Source organism: Leuciscus leuciscus, assembly GCF_965113295.1.
Source record: "Leuciscus leuciscus genome assembly, chromosome: 18".
NCBI classification, from domain to species: Eukaryota; Metazoa; Chordata; class Actinopteri; order Cypriniformes; family Leuciscidae; genus Leuciscus; species Leuciscus leuciscus.
The window spans coordinates 23,399,885-23,420,331 of NC_138742.1; the positions used below are offsets into that span (position 1 = coordinate 23,399,885).

The 20,447-nt window shown below is 43.0% G+C and overlaps 1 pseudogene across 1 annotated transcript; it reads left to right on the forward strand.

The window, feature by feature from the left end:
* Nucleotides 1-5,007: 5,007 nt before the first annotated feature.
* On the forward strand, nt 5,008-6,524 carry LOC309480273 (elongation factor 2b-like; annotated as a pseudogene). Its single transcript has one exon. The product of its transcript is annotated as an elongation factor 2b-like (transcript).
* Nucleotides 6,525-20,447: the final 13,923 nt, after the last annotated feature.

Below are 20,447 nucleotides of genomic sequence, written 5' to 3' on the forward strand. Positions count from 1 at the left end.
CCATATGATTTTAGGGATAACTTATGGGTAGGGTTAGGTTTAGGGGTGGGGATAGGCTCAGGGCTAAATTTTCTGACAGAAATGTTGTTCCAAGATCAACAAAAAATGTCTAACTTTGCAAAATCAGTGACCTAAAGCACAAGGTTAAGAAATCTACCACCTCTGCTCATGACGGCTCATTGGACATCATACTTGCAACATTAACAGACTGTGGCATAACAATTCTGAACCTGCCCTTTTACAAAGAATTGTTTTGGGTAAGCAAAAATACTGCAAATCAGATCAAGAGGTCAACGTTTGACAGGTTAGCATGACCCTGTTAGCCACTGCTGGTAGATGCTATAAATACACCGTCTGAAGTCAAAAAGAAAGAATGTGTCAAGCAACATATACATTGCAACAATTTTTTGTTTTACCATTTTTGTTAAATTATATATTTACCTTCATCTGTCCATCTTGTTGAGTTTGTCTAAAGTCACATGAGGGTCAGATGAAAAATTGGGTTAGCATTTAGATTCGACTGATTGTCGCTTGTACTAGAGTTTCTATTCTTTTCAGTCTCTATAACCACTGAGCTCCAGTTTTATCAAGCAGTGGGAGAGAGAACCAGACATGTGGGCAGCAGAAAGACGTTTTGAGGACACATGCCGTTCTCTCTCTTCTTCTGAACAAGCCGTATATACCATGAGGCATTTCTGTAAAGCTTTTAGTGATGATCAACCCACTGGAGCTATTTATTCACTGTGCCATTTGCTGCAGGCGTCTAATTGAATACACTCTACATTTTCATGTCTATAGTTGAGCGTGAATGTGAGCCAGCATTTGTTGGTCACCGTAAGCTAGACTGCAAGTCTGCTGAAGTATCCCATTCAGTTATCACACTGAATAACTGTTTGGTTGTTCACAAATTACTTTCCCACATATTTACACTGAAAAGCACCCAAAGCTGGCCAGAATTAATCAATACAAGGCTGATACAGTATTATACAGCTAAAATTGACAAGATTTCTCATGTGTCTTACTAATCAGGGCATTTTACAAGGCATCTTTTATATGATTTGATGAAATTATTTATGTTCACTTTTTTTTCCCTTTTTTTTAGCATTGGTTCAAAAAAAGATTCTAGATAAGTTTAAATGATGTTTACACTATTTAAAGAGTCCACTTAAGACATTCAACTAACTATAATTAACTTTGCAACTACATGACAATGAACTCTCATTAGAGAGTTAGTAGACTGTTAGTAAACTGTTAGGTTGGGGTTAGGGTTAGTAGAACAACTTGACATGTACTAGCAAAGTTGCTTATAGTTAGTTGATTGTCTAAAGTGGACTACCTAGACAGCAAAATATTATCGGCCCAGATCTAGGCCACATCTGGTACATGTGGATCCAACGTGTACCAGATGTTGGCCGGATCTGGGCCGACACTATATGTTGCTGTCTGGGTATTGAAATATATATATATATATATATATATATATATATATATATATATATATATATATATATATATATATATATATATATAATCGTTTATGTTTTACTTTACTTTGCAAATCCTGCAATCAAATCAGTGTAATGCCATTGCTGAAAACACACTGTCTCCGGTTTATTCATGAAACATGTTATGTGCATTATTATGGGAGCATAGATGGCACTGGCGTTCCCAGACTGCATGCATCTTTTTGCACAATGTGGAAAAGTTGGCCATAGGCTCAAAAAGAAGAACTAGAATACTGTAAATCAATTCACTCTGGGTGTCATTTCTACGACTTTTTATTGAAGCATATGCAACACAGTCTCGTAGCAATTCATAACTATTTCATGTTTTAGGGGGGAATTTATGGCAAATCCATATGAATTAATTTTCATATCTGCTTAAGGCCCCAATATACTTACGGTGAAGTTATTTTTTCATTCTTCACTTAGGGGTCAAAAGAAGTTTGAAATACATGACCAGCGTTGCAATGTTAGCAAACATCCTGACGCCGCTCACACTGTTGAGAACAACGTTTAAATGAATATGTTCATATGTGCTGCATGTTTTTTGGGTTTTTTTTTTTTCAATAACAAAATAAATAACAAAAATGTTAGTGGTAAGAAACATTCATTTTTTAAAGTTAAACATCAACCATCTTAGTATTCCTCAATCAATTCATTATAAACAATATAACAAGAAAAACATAATAACATTGTAAAAGAACGCCTGTTTTCCCATTCGTTTTTGTAAAAATTGCATAGGGTAGCTAACGACCCGAGGTGTGTAACAGTGTAAGTATATTTTTTTCTGCACAACAATAATTGAATCTGTGATGACTGAATATATTAATACGTAATTTTCAAAGATAGAAAACGTACGTTTTATACGTTTGGATAGATGCTGAAACGCCTCGGTTACGACTGTAACCTCGGTTCCCTGAAGAGGGAACGAGCGTTGCGTCGAAATTGACGCTATGGGAACGCTTTGCGTGATGACGTCTTGAAGCACATGTAAAATCAGTCCAATGGTGTGGCGGAACGTCAGAGGCGGGTGACGTCACGTACCAGGAAGCTATAAAAGCCGGCCCGAAACAGAAAACGAAAGCTTCGTAAAGTCTGAAGTCGCGCTGACAGGCATGAAGGAGATATGGCAAGGCGACGCAACGCTCGTTCCCTCTTCAGGGAACCGAGGTTACAGTCGTAACCGAGGCGTTCCCTTTCAAGGGAACTCGCGTTGCGTCGAAATTGACGCTATGGGAACGTCTATACCAACGCCTCCATAGCTACAAATGTCTGTCCTGTGTGTAATCATGTGAGCAGCACTAAGAAGACAAAACATGAGACCCTGGAGCAGAGTCTAAATCCAGAGAGTAGAACCTGACGAAGGTGTGCGGTGAGGACCAGCCTGCCGCATCACAGACGTCCTGTAACGATACTCCTGATATAAGGGCCTTAGAGGCCGCCATACTCCTAGTAGAGTGCGACCGGACAGCCAAAGGAGAAGGCTGTCCAGCCGCCTCATAAGCAAGTGAGATAGCCTCAACCACCCACTTGCTCATCCTTTGCTTAGACACCGGACCTCCCTTGTTAGGAGACCCAAAGCACACAAATAATTGATCACTTTTACGCCACAGGGCAGCTCTGTGGACATAAGCGTCTAACGCCCAAACTGGGCAAAGCAAATTATTAGCCTCCTGGTCCGCATTCTGAAAGGGAGGAGGACAGAAGGCCTGCAGAACAATAGGTCTAGCCACATTAGTGGGGACCTTGGGGATATAGCCCGGTCTAGGGTGAAGAAAAGCTTTGACCATACCCGGAGCAAACTCCAAGCATGACGGAGCAACCGACAATGCCTGGAGATCCCCTATTCTTTTAAGAGAAGAGATGGCGAGAAGAAACAGAGCTTTCAGAGTTAGAAACTTCTCAGGAACCTCCTCAATGGGCTCAAAGGGGGCCATGGAAAGGCCTTGCAGCGCAACGGACAAATCCCATGGTGGCACCCTAGAGCGAACTGCAGGCCTCAGCCTCCAAGTGCCACGAAGGAAACGAGATACCATAGGGTCTTTCCCCACAGACATTCCACCCAAAGGAATGTGGTAAGCACCTATGGCCGCCACATAAACCTTTAAAGTGGACGGGGTCAGACCTGCAGTGAACCGGTCCTGCAGGAACTCCAGAACTGTACCAATTGGGCAGTTGACTGGATCCAACCGACGGTCACTACACCAAGAAGTGAATACTCTCCACTTCAGGGCATAAAGTTTCATCGTGGAGGGAGCTCTGGACTGTAGAATGGTCTCAACAACCTCAGTTGAGAGACCTGACTCTATGAGCTGGGCCCCCTCAGAGGCCAAGCCCACAGGTTCCACAGTTCTGGGCGGGGGTGAAATATTGAGCCCCCTGCTTGGGACAGAAGGTCCCTCCTGACAGGAAGCTCCAGAGGATGCCCGTCGAGGAGGGACACAAGATTGGGAAACCATACTCTGCCCGGCCAGCGCGGGGCTATAAGAAGTAGATGGACCCGGTCCCTGCGAACTCTTTCCAGCACTCCCAGGAGCAGAGCCACTGGGGGAAAACTACGTTTCCGGGTGGACCTTGAGATATGTGCTCGCCGGAGACCGCTGCGCCCTGTAACACCGGAGGCGGCAGGGTTGGCAGAACGGTCCCCTGAGGGCACCGAAGAGAGACGGGCACCGTGAAAAGAGGTGTTAACCGCTCTGCTTCGGGGGGAACTACCCTCATTTGTCCTGAGCCCTCGGACGTCAGGACCTTTTCCCAGCAGCCTTCTTGGCGGTAATAACGGTCCGCAGATCCGTTTTACCCCTCGAAGACTGCTGGGTTTGAGAGCGCCCTCCGTGTCCCCGAGATTTTTGTGGGGGAGCACGGGAGGACACACTCTGTTTTTGAGTGGCACGATGTTCAGCGCTCTTTTTAGAGGAGTGAGGCTGCTCCCGCTCAGCAGCCTCAATGAAAGAACGGCGGGGAAGAAGTTTTTGCAATGCAGCTGCCTGTTTAGCAGCTTCCTGAGATTTAGCTACCGCACTGTTAACTGCATCACCAAATAATCCAACAGTGGAGACCGGAGCATCTAAGAGAACGTGTTTTTCTTTCTCTTTTATATCGCTCAGATTGAGCCACAGATGCCTCTCAGTGGCCACCAGGGCTGCCATAGACCGCCCGATTTATTTAGCGGTCTCCTTGGTGGCCCTGAGAGACAGATCTGTGGCTCTGCGTAGTTCGGCCACCGTGTCAGGACCAATTCCCCCGCCCTCCTCTAAATCCCCCAATAATTCTGCCTGATATGCTTGCATAATAGACATCGTATGCAGACACGCTGCAGCTTGACCAGCGGCTGCATACGACTTATGAACCAGTGCTGATGTGAATTTCACTGGCTTGGAGGGAAGTGAAGGAGCCTTCAAGGAAGATGCCGTTGCTGGAGAGAGATAGCTCGCAAGTGTCTCCTCCACCTTCGGCATCTCCCCATAACCATATTCTTTATATTTATGAATGGAAGAATAGTGGGATGTTTGTGGTGTATAAACTCTGTATGACACTGGTTTTTCCCATTGTCTGGAGGTTGACACGCTTCAAAGTATTTGATGCCGTCATGAACTTCAAGAAGGAAGAAATTGCTAAGCTAATTGAGAAGCTGGACATTAAGCTAGATGCTGAAGACAAGGAGAAGGAGGGCAAGCCCCTGCTAAAGGCTGTGATGCGTCGCTGGCTGCCGGCAGGAGAGGCTCTACTTCAGATGATCACAATCCACCTGCCCTCACCAGTTACTGCACAGAAGTAACGCTGTGAGCTGCTATATGAAGGACCTGGAGATGATGAGGCTGCCATGGGCATCAAGAACTGCGACCCCAAAGCACCTCTCATGATGTACATCTCGAAGATGGTTCCGACCACTGACAAAGGTCGTTTTTATGCCTTTGGTCGTGTCTTTTCTGGCTCTGTGTCCAGTGGCCTGAAGGTTCGCATAATGGGGCCAAACTTCACTCCTGGAAAAAAGGAGGATCTTTACATTAAACCCATTCAACGGACCATTCTGATGATGGGCCGTTATGTCGAGCCTATTGAGGATGTGCCCTGTGGTAACATTGTGGGTCTGGTACTGTAGGTGTGGATCAGTATTTGGTAAAGACCGGAACAATCACAACTTTCGAGCAAGCCCACAACATGCGTGTGATGAAGTTCAGTGTCAGTCCTGTGGTGAGAGTGGCAGTAGAGGCCAAGAACCCTGCTGATCTCCCTAAACTGGTGGAAGGGTTGAAGCGTCTGGCCAAGTCAGATCCCATGGTGCAGTGCATCATTGAGGAGTCTGGTGAGCATATCATTGCAGGAGCCGGTGAGCTTCATTTGGAGATTTGTCTGAAGGACCTTGAAGAGGACCATGCCTGCATTCCCCTCAAGAAATCAGATCCAGTTGTCTCCTACAGAGAGACTGTCAGTGATGAGTCCAAACAAATGTGCCTTTCTAAGTCCTCAAACAAGCACAATCGTCTCTTCATGAAAGCCCGTCCTCTGTCTGAGGGTCTTCCTGAAGATATTGATAAGGGTGAGGTCACTGCCAGGCAGGAGATGAAGGCCCGTGCCCGTTACCTTGCTGATAAGTACGAGTGGGAAGTCACAGAAGCTCGTAAGATCTGGTGCTTTGGCCCTGATGGAACTGGGCCCAACCTCTTGGTGGACGTGACCAAGGGAGTCCAATACTTGAATGAGATCAAGGATAGTGTGGTGGCTGGATTTCAATGGGCCACTAAAGAGGGAGTCTTGTGCGAGGAGAACCTGCGTGGGGTTCGTTTTGACGTTCATGATGTGACCCTGCACACTGACGCAATCCACCGCGGTGGTGGCCAGATCATTCCCACAGCTCGCAGAGTGCTTTATGCCTGTCAGCTCACAGCTGAGCCCAGGCTTCTTGAGCCTGTGTACCTGGTGGAGATTCAGTGCCCAGAGTCAGTTGTTGGTGGAATCTATGGTGTCTGGAGGTTGACACGGATAATTCCGCAGCTGAAGCTGATCAGTGGAAATCAGTGAGGTGTATAAACAGGGCTAGTGAAGTGTTCTGGGGGTTCGGCTGGGTGCAGCTGATCGAGATCTCTTTCTTTTCCCTTGAAGTCTGTGGATTACTAAACTGGGACTACTGTGTGAACTGCTGTGTGGACTATAAGATCGGCTGGGTGCAGCAGATCGCGATCTTTGCCCGGCACCGTCTGTGTGAAGCCAGCTGTCGGACCAGTGTTCGTGATCAGCTGGGGAGGTGGGGGTGAGCAGCGGGCTATCCTCGTGTGCATTTCATCTGCGCGGTGGGAGCCGTGGAGATTGTGTGTTGTGTTGTTTATATTTTTCTAGTTAGCGTTTAAGTTTTTGTTAGTTCATCAATAAATACCCAAACTTGACACCTGTTTCGAGTCATCCTTGAGTTTTTCCATCCTGGGTAGATTTATTTGTATGTCCCAAACCCCTAGACACGCCGGGGACATAACAAAGTGGGGATTTTTTCCCCCCGGGGAAAAACGGAAGGCTTCTTCGCTGAGGCTGTGCACGAGATGGCAGGAAGCGTTCGTCGAGCTTACTTTTCGAACGAACGTCCTGCCTATCCTCTGGCCACTCAATTGATAATTTTTGAACTGCTCTCGTGACAACATCGAGCAATTCCTCAAAAGCGTGAGACTGAGGTGGTGAATCCTCAGACTCAGCTTCAATACTAACAACGTCCAACTCCTCAGAGCTGGACAATTGCAGTATTGGTGCCTCCATCGGGGGGGAAGAAACCGCAGCGCGTGCTTCCACACCCTGATGAGAGGCACTGGATCTATCAGAAGGATGTTGAGATAAGGCAGAGCCCGTCTCAACATCCACTGATAAATCCATTTGTGAACCCCAGGTCTGAGATCGACGCCGTGCCTCGGCAGCAGCGGGACCCAAGCCCTGGGGAACGTGGTCGGGATTGAACCGAGCCAAGCGGGATCGGAGCGTACGCAATGGAAGCACCTCGCAATGCACACAGTCACCACCCTCGAGTGCTGACTGGGCATGCTCCTCACCCAAACAAACAACACAAAGAGTGTGAGTATCACCTCCCGTTAAATAACGCGGGCAGGGATGGACACACACTCTAAACTGCTGCTTGCTCGCCATACTGAATATATATATATAATATAGACAGACAACACCAAATAACAAGGACAGATTCAACACAGAGCGCAACTGAAGACTCAGAAAGCTTTCGTTTTCTGTTTCGGGCCGGCTTTTATAGCTTCCTGGTACGTGACGTCACCCGCCTCTGACGTTCCGCCACACCATTGGACTGATTTTACATGTGCTTCAAGACGTCATCACGCAAAGCGTTCCCATAGCGTCAATTTCGACGCAACGCGAGTTCCCTTGAAAGGGAACGTATGATATGGACGTATCTGCAACAATTAAACGTAACATTATTACGTTTTTACAGCTACAAAACGTTAAATATTTACGAATCTTTCATATCATTAAGATACCTGTATAATTGACCTTTTACCGTTTTATAGATAAATGGAAGATCCCTTAACCCTACTCCCAAACCTAAACATAACGTTACCCATTTTATACAGAATATAAAAAAGGATAAAACGTACAGAGATGTGTAGGGAAATGGCAATTTTATTAACAATATAGCTGCTAGCATTAAAATATTTTTTTAGCAGCTAATCCTACTCCTACCCCTAAACCTACCCATAACAATTTCTTAAAACTACATAGGCTACAATTATGAAGAAAAACAACATACAGATGTAACTGTTAGTCACAATAATTTATTTATTGCGAAAATGTCAAAACCGGTACCAAAAGTCGTTCACATGACGATGTGTTGCAGTCACAGTCCTCTCTTTCAGTATATAATAGTTTTGAATGAGGTATAGAGCAGAATTTAAGTTATTAATCCATGAAAATGTTAATCCGGCTTCGCTCTGTGTGAAGGCGCGCGCGGCCGTGTTCGAAACGGAGAAGAGTTCAACATCAAAGGAGGCATGAGCCTCAGAGCCACATCTACCTATTACGTAATCGCCACGGACCAATGGTAGTTTGATTGTGTTTACCATTTGAACTGCTCTGGAAAATTCGCTTTGACAAGCTGTTTCGATCTGCAGAAACAAACACTAAATGGACTTTGTTTTGGGCCTGATTTTGTTCAAAATGACGTCACACTAGTTTGTTCTTCAGTTTCGACTTTATTAAGATTAAAATCCGCATACGGCAAATGTTTTACCACGATTATGACCTTAATTGCATTAATTTGATCGAAGTATCGTGGGTTATATGAGGTAGTTTAATCGCAATAGTTCTCATTTTAATTGCATTTTGAGGGCGCATGTATACTAGTCACTCAAGCGTTTACCTCCACAATGAAAATTCTGTCATCATTTACTCACCCTCATGTCATTGCAAACATTTATAACTTTAGTTCTTCTGTAATAAAAGAGGCATTCTTAATAAATGGTGGGGGCCAAACAACATTGGACCATTGACTTTAATCGAATGGACAAAAACAAAACAAAACACTGAATTTTTTTTTTATATATATATCTTCAAACCCATCCAACCCTTTTCTACTTATTGATGTTTAGTGTGTTCAGAGAAGCTGCCTGCAGAGCATCTGTTCCTCAAACTATAGAGACTCTAATGTATTTGTCTTCTTACAAGTTGTGCATCTGATTTCTTTTGCTGTTCTGATTAAATCCAGTTTGCTTTCTTCTTTCAAGACACTATACTACTTGCACATGGAAATAGCCTTTCTTTCTTTCATTTCTTAAAAGAACAATACATCGATGAATGAGAGAAATTTGTTTGGTGTTTTTTGAAACTTTTGAGAAATTAGCACATGAGAATGATTTTGTCAATGATTATGTAACACAATGTTATTTTGCAGCAATGTTGCATGCGCGAGAACTGAGATTATGGCGTTCTTCTTCTACTACTACTTGTTACTGGCTGCTCACTCCTTAGGAGTATTATCGCCATCTACTGTACAAGATGACGTCCCGACATTGCCGGGAGCGCAAAACGGTCTGTTTACAAGCAGGTCTGTTTTTTTTTTGTTTGTTTTTTGGCTGTTACGGCAAACCAAAATATTTTTAAGGTTGGCCTCAGTAGGCATCGCTTGGCACTGATTACATTTACACCATCAGCTGTCCAATGCTCTCAGAAGCAGACTGCGGTTGTGTTGCAGCATCTTCCATCTCTTGTAGTTCAATGTCTGTGTATTCTGGTTCGAATAAGTATGGTTGTTTAAAAAAATTCAAATCTTCATCTACATCGAAATCTGCGGATATATTTACGAATACAGTTTTACATACAGCGCGCGTCTTCAACTGCTTGTAAACAGACCGTTTTGCGCTCCCGGCAATGTCGGGACGTCATCTTGTACAGTAGATGGCGATAATACTCCTAAGGAGTGAGCAGCCAGTAACAAGTAGTAGTGGAAGAAGAACGCCATAATCTCAGTTCTCGCGCATGCGTCGTGGCGCTCCCGTGAACTCTCGTCAGAGGCCCACATTGAAGAACACTAATAGTTGAATAAAGTCGTTATTTCTGTTGTTTTTTCGCACATAAAGTATTGTCGTCGCATGATAAACTTAATGTAGAGCCACTGTAGTCACTTGGACTATTTCAACATTTTCTTCACCGACTTTCTGGGCCGGCGAGTTTCGGTCCCTCTGGAAGCCTATGGAGGAGTGAGATAGCTCTCAGATTTAATAAAAAATATCTTAATTTGTGATCCGAAGATGAACAAAAGTCTTACATGGTTGGAACAACATGAGGGTGAGTAATTACTGACAGAATTTTCATTTTTGGGTGAACTAACCCTTTAAAGGCACAGTATGTACATTTCGCCGTTAGAAGTCTCTTATTCAAAACGATAACAAAGGACGATAGCATGATGCTGTGAACGAACGTGGAATCATGGGAGTTGTCGTCTTCACCTCCACAGCCGAAGGAAAGCAATCTGACAGGACTTAGGCAGAAATCATGATCATGAATGAGCAAATGTATTCATTTTTTTAACATTACTGTGGTATGAAGCAGGGTGGGGCGAGAGCCTGGGACATTTTACGTTGCTGTTTTTATTATGCTTACAGTATGCTGCAGTTGGGCGCTGACGCTACTTTCGTTTTGTCGTTTACCCCAAGTGCTGAATTACTACTTATACAGGTCACTTTATCTGACGAATTACAATTATGGGGTAACGCAACGCTGTTTTACTTAGTTAAAACAATCAATATGTTTAAGTGTGTTGAAAGTTATGTTATAACATTACTCTGTGCGTTAGCTTGGTGGCTCATATGAGACACTTGTTGCCAACCTTATCTCACGGCAATTCATACGTATTTTACGAGGTGGCTAATTCATACGAACCCCAGTGATGGGTAGGTTTAGGAGTACGAATTCATACGAATTGGCCTCGTAAAATATGTAAGATTTAGCAAAAATGTTATGAATTCGTACGATTTAGCCACCTCGTAAAATACGTACAAAGTGGTTGTGAGATAGCATTGCTTGTTGCAGTAAGCTAGATCGATATAGAATATCATATTAATATAAGCTGGATGTTACTTGCGGTGCTAATTTATTTTTTATTTATTTTTGCTAAATCAATTTTCCTAGGCCAGGCATCACTTTTGGCCACTATTGTGTATCGGGCTTGTAATGTTTGGAGGTCAATTGTTTTATTTGTTTTGTTTTATAATTTGGGACATTTATGTTTAATTTAACATTCTCTCAATTATTGCATGAAGATAGTGCTTGGGACCGGAGAGTGTTTTGCTTATATCCTGCAGAGGATTTGCAATCAGTTAGTAGACAATAGCTTAGAAGACAGAGTTATCTGAGCGGACGGGACGGAGACCCGTCAAGACTTACTGCAGGGGGTTCAAAGTGTAAATGAGGTGCCAAAGCCGCTGACTGCAGCAGAAGGATTCGCTCTGTTCTGGGGAGATAGAGCCACAGGAATTAAAAGAGCATCTGTCAGACGGAATGAGACCCGAAAGAAAGCTCTTAAAGCTGGCAGATGACTGTAAATATCCCTGTGGGTTTATGCCGCTCTGGGCATTTTAACCCAAACTTTTAAACCTGGAGCAAAACCTGTACATACAGAAAGTTTAGCTGTACGCTTTGGACATTATGAGGCAATTCTGAACAATATCATAACATACTTTATATATGCAATAAAGTATGTGATAATATCAGAAAAAAATAAATACAGTGACAACACAACTTCATAAGCAATCATCACATTAGTTTTAGCTGTAAAATATAGGCCTATATTGGAATTAGCACTGAAAGTAACGAAATAACCATAATGAGTTTAGACATATGTAAATCAGAGATATGGTAATTGAAAGAGGCTGGGTTTTCTCGATAACATTGCTCGTTCTCTTAAAATAATCTTTGTTAAAGTTTTGCGTTATTTAGCTAATATGTAGAAAAGGGCATTATTAACTTAAATACATCAAGTCCAAAACTAAGACCAAGTCTTAAATGAAAATCCAATAATTTGTAAATAAATAATGCAAATATACATAATTGAACTAAATACTGAATATAGTAAGAACAATAATTTCAGTAGACAAGGTTTAAGAAACGTTAATGCTCAACTACACAGATCACTAGATAAATACATGTTACGTCATATGCCATGCCATGTTGATCACTATACAGGGTTCTGCAGTTATCAGTTAATTTAGTACACAGTCACTCAAATCTCATCTGTTAACAAAGGCCCATGTACAGTATATATAGGTGTGCATGAATATTTTCTACATGTATTGTTTTGTCTCAAGATGCACACCAGTCATGTTTTTTAAGGCATGTTTGTAAAAGCTACTTAAATGTCTTAAGTGAACTAAGGCCTAATCTGTCTTTAATCTAAGCCCTGTCTGAGAAGCCAGGCCATAATGCATAATGGCTTTGAAATAATACAAAATCATTTATTTGTGTCCATCGATTAATTGTGAAAGCTTTGCTTTTCACACTACGCATTTTACAAAACAAAAGTTCAACATATACTGTAATGCACTCATAAAAATAAAAATTCTGAAATGCGGCTTTTATATCTATGCCATAGAAGAACCATTTTTGGTTCCCCAAATAACTTTTTAGTGAGCAGCTAAAAAGCTGTTCCCTTTCGAGGGAACTTTCACTGCGTTGATGACAATACTTTGGACGTCCCCCAGCTTAGTGCCTCTGAAGCATGAATGAAACTAAGCCAATTGTGATTGGTGTTGCGTCATGAGGTAAATTGTGACGTATACACGGAAGTTACAAAAGGTGAGAGGCAGGAAGCGCAGATGAAAAGCAAGTTCAGCACTTCCTGCAGCACAGAGAGCAGCCTCATCGCCGGGGGTTTGTCGTTCTTCTCGCTTGTCCAACCCCCAGGGATCAGATTACACCAATATTGTGGGGGCGAGAGAGAACGGCTATGGGATGATGCCTTGGGTGGAAGAGCCTTTGGCCAGCTATCTGTCCCCCGACACTGCGACATACCTAAAGACCCCGGTGCTGCCCACCAAAACCTGCCGTGATGCATCTTCTTTGGTGGGCAGGGCTTCTATGGCTGCGGGTCGGGTGCAGGCATACCAGGCCGACCTTCTTAAAGACATATATGAGGGCAAGGGACCAACTCTTGAAGAAATTGAGTTGCGCAAGGCTGCAGACTTGTCTCTCCGAGTCACCAAAGAAACGGCCCACGCTATCAGCCGTTCCGTGGCGGCTATGGTGGTCTCGGAGAGACATTTATGGCTAAATCTCTTTCGCCTGGCTAAACCGATTTCGCCTTCTGGCCTGTTCGGCGACGCCGTAAACACTGTCATCGACAGGTTTCAGGAGGCGAAAAAACAGTCTGCAGCCTTTAAGCAGTATTTACCTCGCCGGTCTAAGTCTAAGAAGTCTGCCCCCAGTGGGTAGCCACAGCCATCCACCAGCTCCTCTGCCAACAGACAGGCGCAAAAGGAGAGTGTTGCCTCTAGAGTCTCTCCCCAAGGAGCCTGGGGGCATAGACAGCGCTCTCAACCGAAGCCTCAGCAAAAGCAGGGCGACCTGAGGACCATCCTGCAGCCAGGCGAAAAAGGCTTCGGGGAAGAGGTCCTAACAAACGTAGGATCTCTTCGGGCTGCCCAACCCGCGACTGAGCGATCAAGGTCGTCTCCTCTGCGGAGCCCACAGGAAATCGATGCTGGTATCCCACTGCCGAGTGCACCTCGGGACACATCGGTTTCCAGCGAACGCACGCTGCACTGTCTGCCCCACAGGCTTGCAGTCAGACAGCGTCCGCACACCGAGAAACATTTCCGATCGAGTCCTGCCGGAAAGCTGCTTCAGGGGGTCGAGAGAGGTTGGTTCCCTTGGTAAAATATTTAGATGCATGGAAAAATCTAACGAATATTTCTCCTTGGGTCCTGCGCACCATTCAAAAGGGGTACAGACTGCAGTTCGGTTTCCGTGGTGCAGACATGGCCGAGGCTGCGTCTGTACGCATTTCCACCGATTCCTCTGCTCCCGAGAGTTCTAGAGAGGGTACGTCACGACGGGGTCAGTCTGCTGCTAGTAGCCCTGTTGTGGCGGGCCCGAGTATGGTTCTCAGATATAATATCGCTCCTGGGGTGCGTTTCCCGAAAGCATCGTTAGCCAACTATGGTCGCAAGTTCCCTCGTTGCCAATAGAGTTCAATGGACATTGCGATGAACTTGCGACCATAGTTGGCCAACGATGCTTTCGGGAAACGCACCCCTGGACGGCCCTCCATGGGAGATTCCCATCAGGAGGGACCTGCTGATGCAGGCAGAGGGCTCAATATTTCACCCTCGGCCAGAGCTATGGAAACTGTGGGTCTGGCCCCTGAGGAGGCACAGTACAGAGAGGCTGGCCTGTCAGTAGGAGTAGTCAAGACCATACTCAGCTCTAGAGCTCCCTCCACAAGGATATTGTACGGCTTAAAATTGAATGTTTTCACCGTTTGGTGTAGAGAGCATGATGTGGACCCAGTTAACTGCCCGGTGGCTTCAGTGCTGGAGTTCCTCCAAGATCGCTCCTCGGCTGGTCTTACCCCGTTCACACTCAAGGTGTACCTGGCTGCCATTGTGGCTTTCCACACTCCTTTGGGTGATGTGCCTCTGGGGAGACATCACCTGGTCGTACATTTCCTCCGTGGGGCTTGGAGGATGAGACCTGTGGCTCGTATCAGAGTTCCCACATGGGACCTAGCGGTGGTTCTCGAAGGGCTGGTCGAGGCCCACTTCAAACCTCTGAAGTCGGCTGAGGCCAAGAACCTTTCCCTCAAAGTAGCTTTTTTATTAGCCATTACTTCTCTGAGGAGAGTAGGAGATCTTTAAGCGCTCTCTATATCTCATGGGTGCCTGAAGTTTGCTCCAGGCACAGTTTACCTTCACCTTTGGCCGTGAGGGCTCATTCAACCAATGGTACGTCCTCTAGAGCCATCCTTTCAGGGGCCCCTATCCATGAAGTGTGTGATGCAGCTGGATGGGCCACACCTCACATTTTTATTTGATTTTACAGTCTGGAAATCCCTTCTACGTCAGACACTCTAGTGCTCTTGTCCTAAGAGTGCCTGTGCGCAGCTTCACACTGGGACAGACAGGGCTCGTTGTGGCATAGTGGGTACTCGTTCCCCAAAGTGTCGTCATCGACGCAGTGCGAGTTTCCTCGAAAGGGAACATCTCGGGATACGACTGTAACCCTTGTTCCCTGAGAAGGGAACGAGACACTGCGTCCCTTCATCACGCTTTCCCCTTGCTTCATCACAGAAGCTAACGCTGTTGTGTGCCCGGCGTCCCTTTGTAGCTTCCGTGTATGCCGTTACACGTTACGTCATGACGCAACACCAATCACGATGGGCTTAGTTTCATTCATGCTTCAGAGGCTGGGGGACGTTCCACAAAGTGTCGTCATCGAAGCAGTGTCTCGTTCCCTTCTCAGGGAACAAGGGTTACAGTCATAACCTGAGACGTTTTCAAAACATTAAAAAAATCTAAAGAACCTTTTTTTCCATTATATAGAACCTTTTGTCGAATGGAAAGTTTCCATTAAAGGATCTTCATGGAACCATCAATGACAATAAAGAGCTACATCCACAATGTAATCCAGTCTACTCAAATTTATGCAATGCTGCAGATTTAAAATTTGCATTCTTTTAATTCAGCCTAGAGGTCACGCGGGACATATCAGTCTTCTCGTGGCCACGTGTCTTTGTGTGATATGAATTCGCCGGGCAGAGTTCACCAAACTTGAAAATGTGGAACGCAATGAAATTCGCATGAGCTTGCGTTTCCTGTTTCCTGCATTCCATTGCGAATGAAGTCAGTGGAAGAAAGTGTAGTGTAGCGTTCCTTTACACTTCAATAACTTTCTTTTAGTGCTTCAGGAAACCCATCCAAAAGTGGTATTATTTTGTATGTCCACATGCTTATATGAAAAGTTCATATTTGCTTGGCACAGCATAGAAAACTATATTAGGAGAAATTTTTTTTTTTTTAATTGTTTAGCTCTTTTCCCCCCGATTCAGTCAATTCAATTAATGTAAAACAGTAGCCATATGTGCCTGCAAATCCAAGAAAAGTGGTGACTTGAGTGCTGCATCACACTGAAAGCTGTGGGTGTTTTTATTTGGCAGAGAATTGCTGTGGCAACAGGAATTGAACGGCTTGATTTGCTCTCCCTATAAGGATGTTTTGGAGACCTGCAAGTTGTGTCCTGGGGTTAGAGCTCAAACCACAATGGTACAAGATCACTTATAGATAACATCAATCTATAAAGTCCCACAAATCCTTTTATTTTGAGCTGAATTTAAACTCAAATCCATCCCAAGCCAACACAATAGCTGACCTCCCACCAGTGTTTCTCTTTAGTATATAGTCTGAGTGGATTCACTCACGGTTTTATTCTCCTCAGAGATATCTCTGTATAATGTCATCTCTCCTGTGAACATCTCACCATAAATGACAGATCTATATCAGGATGCTGTAGCTGGCCGTGGTTCTTTCTTTAACACCAACACAGACTGTGGTCGTCATCCGACTCATAGATCTCGGTGTGCGCAACAATGTCAAATCAGGATTGTTGGACGGGAAGCCCATAAGCGGTTCTAAATGGGTAATGGGTAATAAAGTCTCATGGAAGTGATTTGAAATACTCAACCTCCTATGGGCAGTTTTTAACACCCTGCCTGTATTAACTCTTATGACTGTACACTCAGGAGAAGCACACTAAACCGCTGATGACACCGCATGCAGTTATCATCCACAATAATGACAAACTCCGTCTGACCGCGAGGTACAAATGTGCAAATGGAGAATAAAGTTTCGGATTCTGATTACATTGGATGTGATGTACAGCACCAAACTCACCGTGAGTCTAAGGACACGAGCGAAGCCTTGGCCTGAAGAAAGGTGTTCTTCTGTCCTAGTGGATGTGATCAATGGGGTGGGGTTGGGAGGGGGGGGGGGGGGGGGGGGGGGGGGGGGCGCTTGGCACAATTGAATATCAGTGAAAGTGCAATAGCGTTCATGAAATATTCATCAGCAGTATTGGAAAGAATGTACAAGTGTTGGATGATTTATACTCTCAAGCAAAATGGTAATACAACTCCCAGCGTGTCTGTGGCGGCCCAGGGGAAAGTATCATTTTGGTACAAAACGAACCCTTTTCATTGATTATGCTTTAAGCTCTAGAACTTCAAAAAAGGTGGCTTACATGGAGGCAAGATATGAATTTACATCAGCTTGCTCTATGTGAAATACTTTTCCAATACATCCCATTTTATCTTGAGCAAATGGAGAGCTTTTCATGTTCTTTTTATGAGAACCAAGATATAGGAAAGCATTAAATTAGGCTATAGCAGTTTTAAAATTCATTCCTGTGAAAATGTACTAATACAGTTATGCCTGTTTATGATGGGAAGAATCCTGGCAGATATAACTGATGGAAACTGATGATGGTTTTTATAGATGCAATGTCCAAAAAATAAGCAGGGAAATGGGTTTAATATGAGTCATTTTTTTTCTGCCACAATCAAGTATTAAAAATAACCTATCAGGTCAAAGCATCACAATAAGGACATTCAAATACTTAATTCATTGAAATAGTATTGTGCTTTCATTAAAACTGTTTTCAGCTAAATAGAGTGACCTCCACATTTTTATACAGGCAGAATGAATAGACTAATTTGAGGAGCTCAGCATGAGAAAGCCTGTTGTTCTTTTGTACTCACTACTGTGAAACTGCCCTCACAGTTTGTCATCATTGCTATTGCAAAGCATAACACATCTATCAGAAGAAATGCCCTCAATGTAAACAAAGCAAGGATGCACCTATAGCATTAAATTGGCCAATGAACTGAGCGGACACTAAGAAAGACACAAACGTATGAACCCAGCGCAGGATACTGCAGTATAAATACCATTACTGCACAAAGGCCCGCAAGTGCCATTTCCACTTTCACAGTAAGTCAGCTCTGCTGTCTGTCGAGGTTGAGTCACAGCTCCTTAGAGTCACAGTAAATGAGAGCGAGCTGCACTTAAATACAAATAAGACTGATGTCCATGGGCACAAGCGGTGGACTAAGGCAGTTTTATATCACTCTGAAATGCACTGTTCAGCGCAAATGCAACACACATGTTGGTAATGGCTTCTGGTCTTTAAAACGCCTTTAAAAGCACATTTCAAACCAGTTGTTTAAGTAAACCATAAGTTATGAACTTGTACACCAAGACATATAAATGCTGTTTAAAATGATGCATGCTGTACCAAGGTTGGGCAAAATGGTAACACTTTATTTTACAGTGTCCCTGTTACACATTTTACATAGTTACTACAGTAATAACAGCCAATTATGCATAGTTACATGCAACTAACCCTAAACCAAACCTTAACCATAACCCTAATTATATAGTAAGTACATGTTGTTAATTACGATTACTTAGTACTTAATTTTATAATTACGCTGTAACAAGGACTCCTTAAAATGTACATTGTACATGTACACCATGAACATTCAGAATTTAAAAATTGTGATTTTTTTTTTATTACGTCAATAAACCCAGACAGCAACATAGTGTCGTGGTCCATGTCGTGGATTCAACGTGGCCCTGATGTGGGCTGGATCTGGGTCGACACTATGTTGCTGTCTGGGAAGTCACACAATAAACCACCACTGAACTTACTTAAGCTGGACTATGACACTATTTTCTTCTAGATCTGATGTACATCCGAAACAAACTTTGTTACATTATTTTATCACTGTAAAGCTGCTTTGAAACAATATGTATTGTAAAAAGTGTTATATAAATAAAGGTGACTTCACTTGAGTTGACATTTAATAATTATAATTAAATAAATAACTGTATAATTAGCACCACAAAATATTTAACCAAAAGGTTTCAGATAACTTTATAAAAATAACAAACTCATAATACAGCAGTCAGGGGCAGATAAATAAAAATTACTCAGTATTTGCATACATAAAATTGCATACATATGTCACTGTACGAGTCTCGTTATCTTTGTAAATAGAGAAAAGTTGCTATGGTTACTTTGACGCATGTATGGTGTGGGAGTGTCATAGGTTACACTGTAAAAAATTATATGATCAATAAGCTATGACAACATATGTTTTTACATTGCTTTAACTCGTCAAAATAAGGTTTCATTTTTTGTTTGTTATACAAGATTCAACTAATTTTTAAGTCAGTTTAATGTAATTTAAGTTGAAACGACTTAAACATCCAAGTTGATTGTACTTAAAAATGTAAGGCAGCAACTACAGTGTGGCTAGTAGTCACAACAGGCAAAAAAAAGTTGACATGGAGCAGCTAAATTTCGAACCTTCGGTGAATCACCTGCTTTAAAAACAACAACATCAACAACAACAACAACAACAACAACAAAAAAACAAAAAAAAACACGAGAGTCAAATGGCAATAAGAGATTGTGACAGGGCTCGTAATAAAACCAGAATCAACATTGGCTTGGCTTTTCGGAGATGGCGAGAACTGAGGGATTTGAAATGTTGGAAAAGCGGCACAGAGATTGCGTTTTTATTACTCAACAGGTGAATGAGTTATTTTATTGACAGAAAAATTGCTATATGTAGCTCTCTAACAGAGTTCATTATAAAGCATTATCTATTGTGAAGGGTCATTTCATTATGGTTGTTGTAGTGCTGTGCTGGAATTTATTTTCAAAGGAAGTACAGTGTCTATTAATGGGTATAGCAGCTACTGAAACATCTTCAGCTAGTCAGCTTGAGATCCTTTCCATCTAAATGTATTACATCTCTTAAGCCTAGTAGTGAATATTTTATGAGCAGTAGAATAACCACATTCATCAGCCCAGTCACGCAGAGCCGAAGCACAACCAAAACAAAGTTCTTCCGCAAAATATATGCACTTTTGTTTTTTAACCGCCTGAGGGCCAAAAGTTACATATTGTGCATTTAAATTTGATTCTGCAAACTGTTTGCTTTCATTCAAAATCAATGCAAATTATTAAATCTCAATTAAATTCTGAATGTGGCACAACCGTGTGCTGTATTACAATGCACATAACTCTGGTGGTAGAACAGCAACCTAAAAGCATCCCAGATACCAGAAAGATATTGAGTTTCTTAGTGTCACATTATGATCACCATTGTGCCCTTAAGTGAAGCACGTACCACCAAGTTGCTTTGAGAGAAATGTCCCTCTAATGTACCTTTGAACTGTCACTTTGAACTGTTACTTTGTAAAAAAAATAATAATAAAAAAATAAAATAAAATAATAACTATCAAATCAGCATATCATTACACACATCCAGCCCACTGGAGTATTAATCCACTAGAGTATCAATTATGCATTCATCAATATAACAGGCATTTCCATGTTCGTTTAAGAATAATCTGAAGTTCATATTAAAGGTTGACATGGTTCATA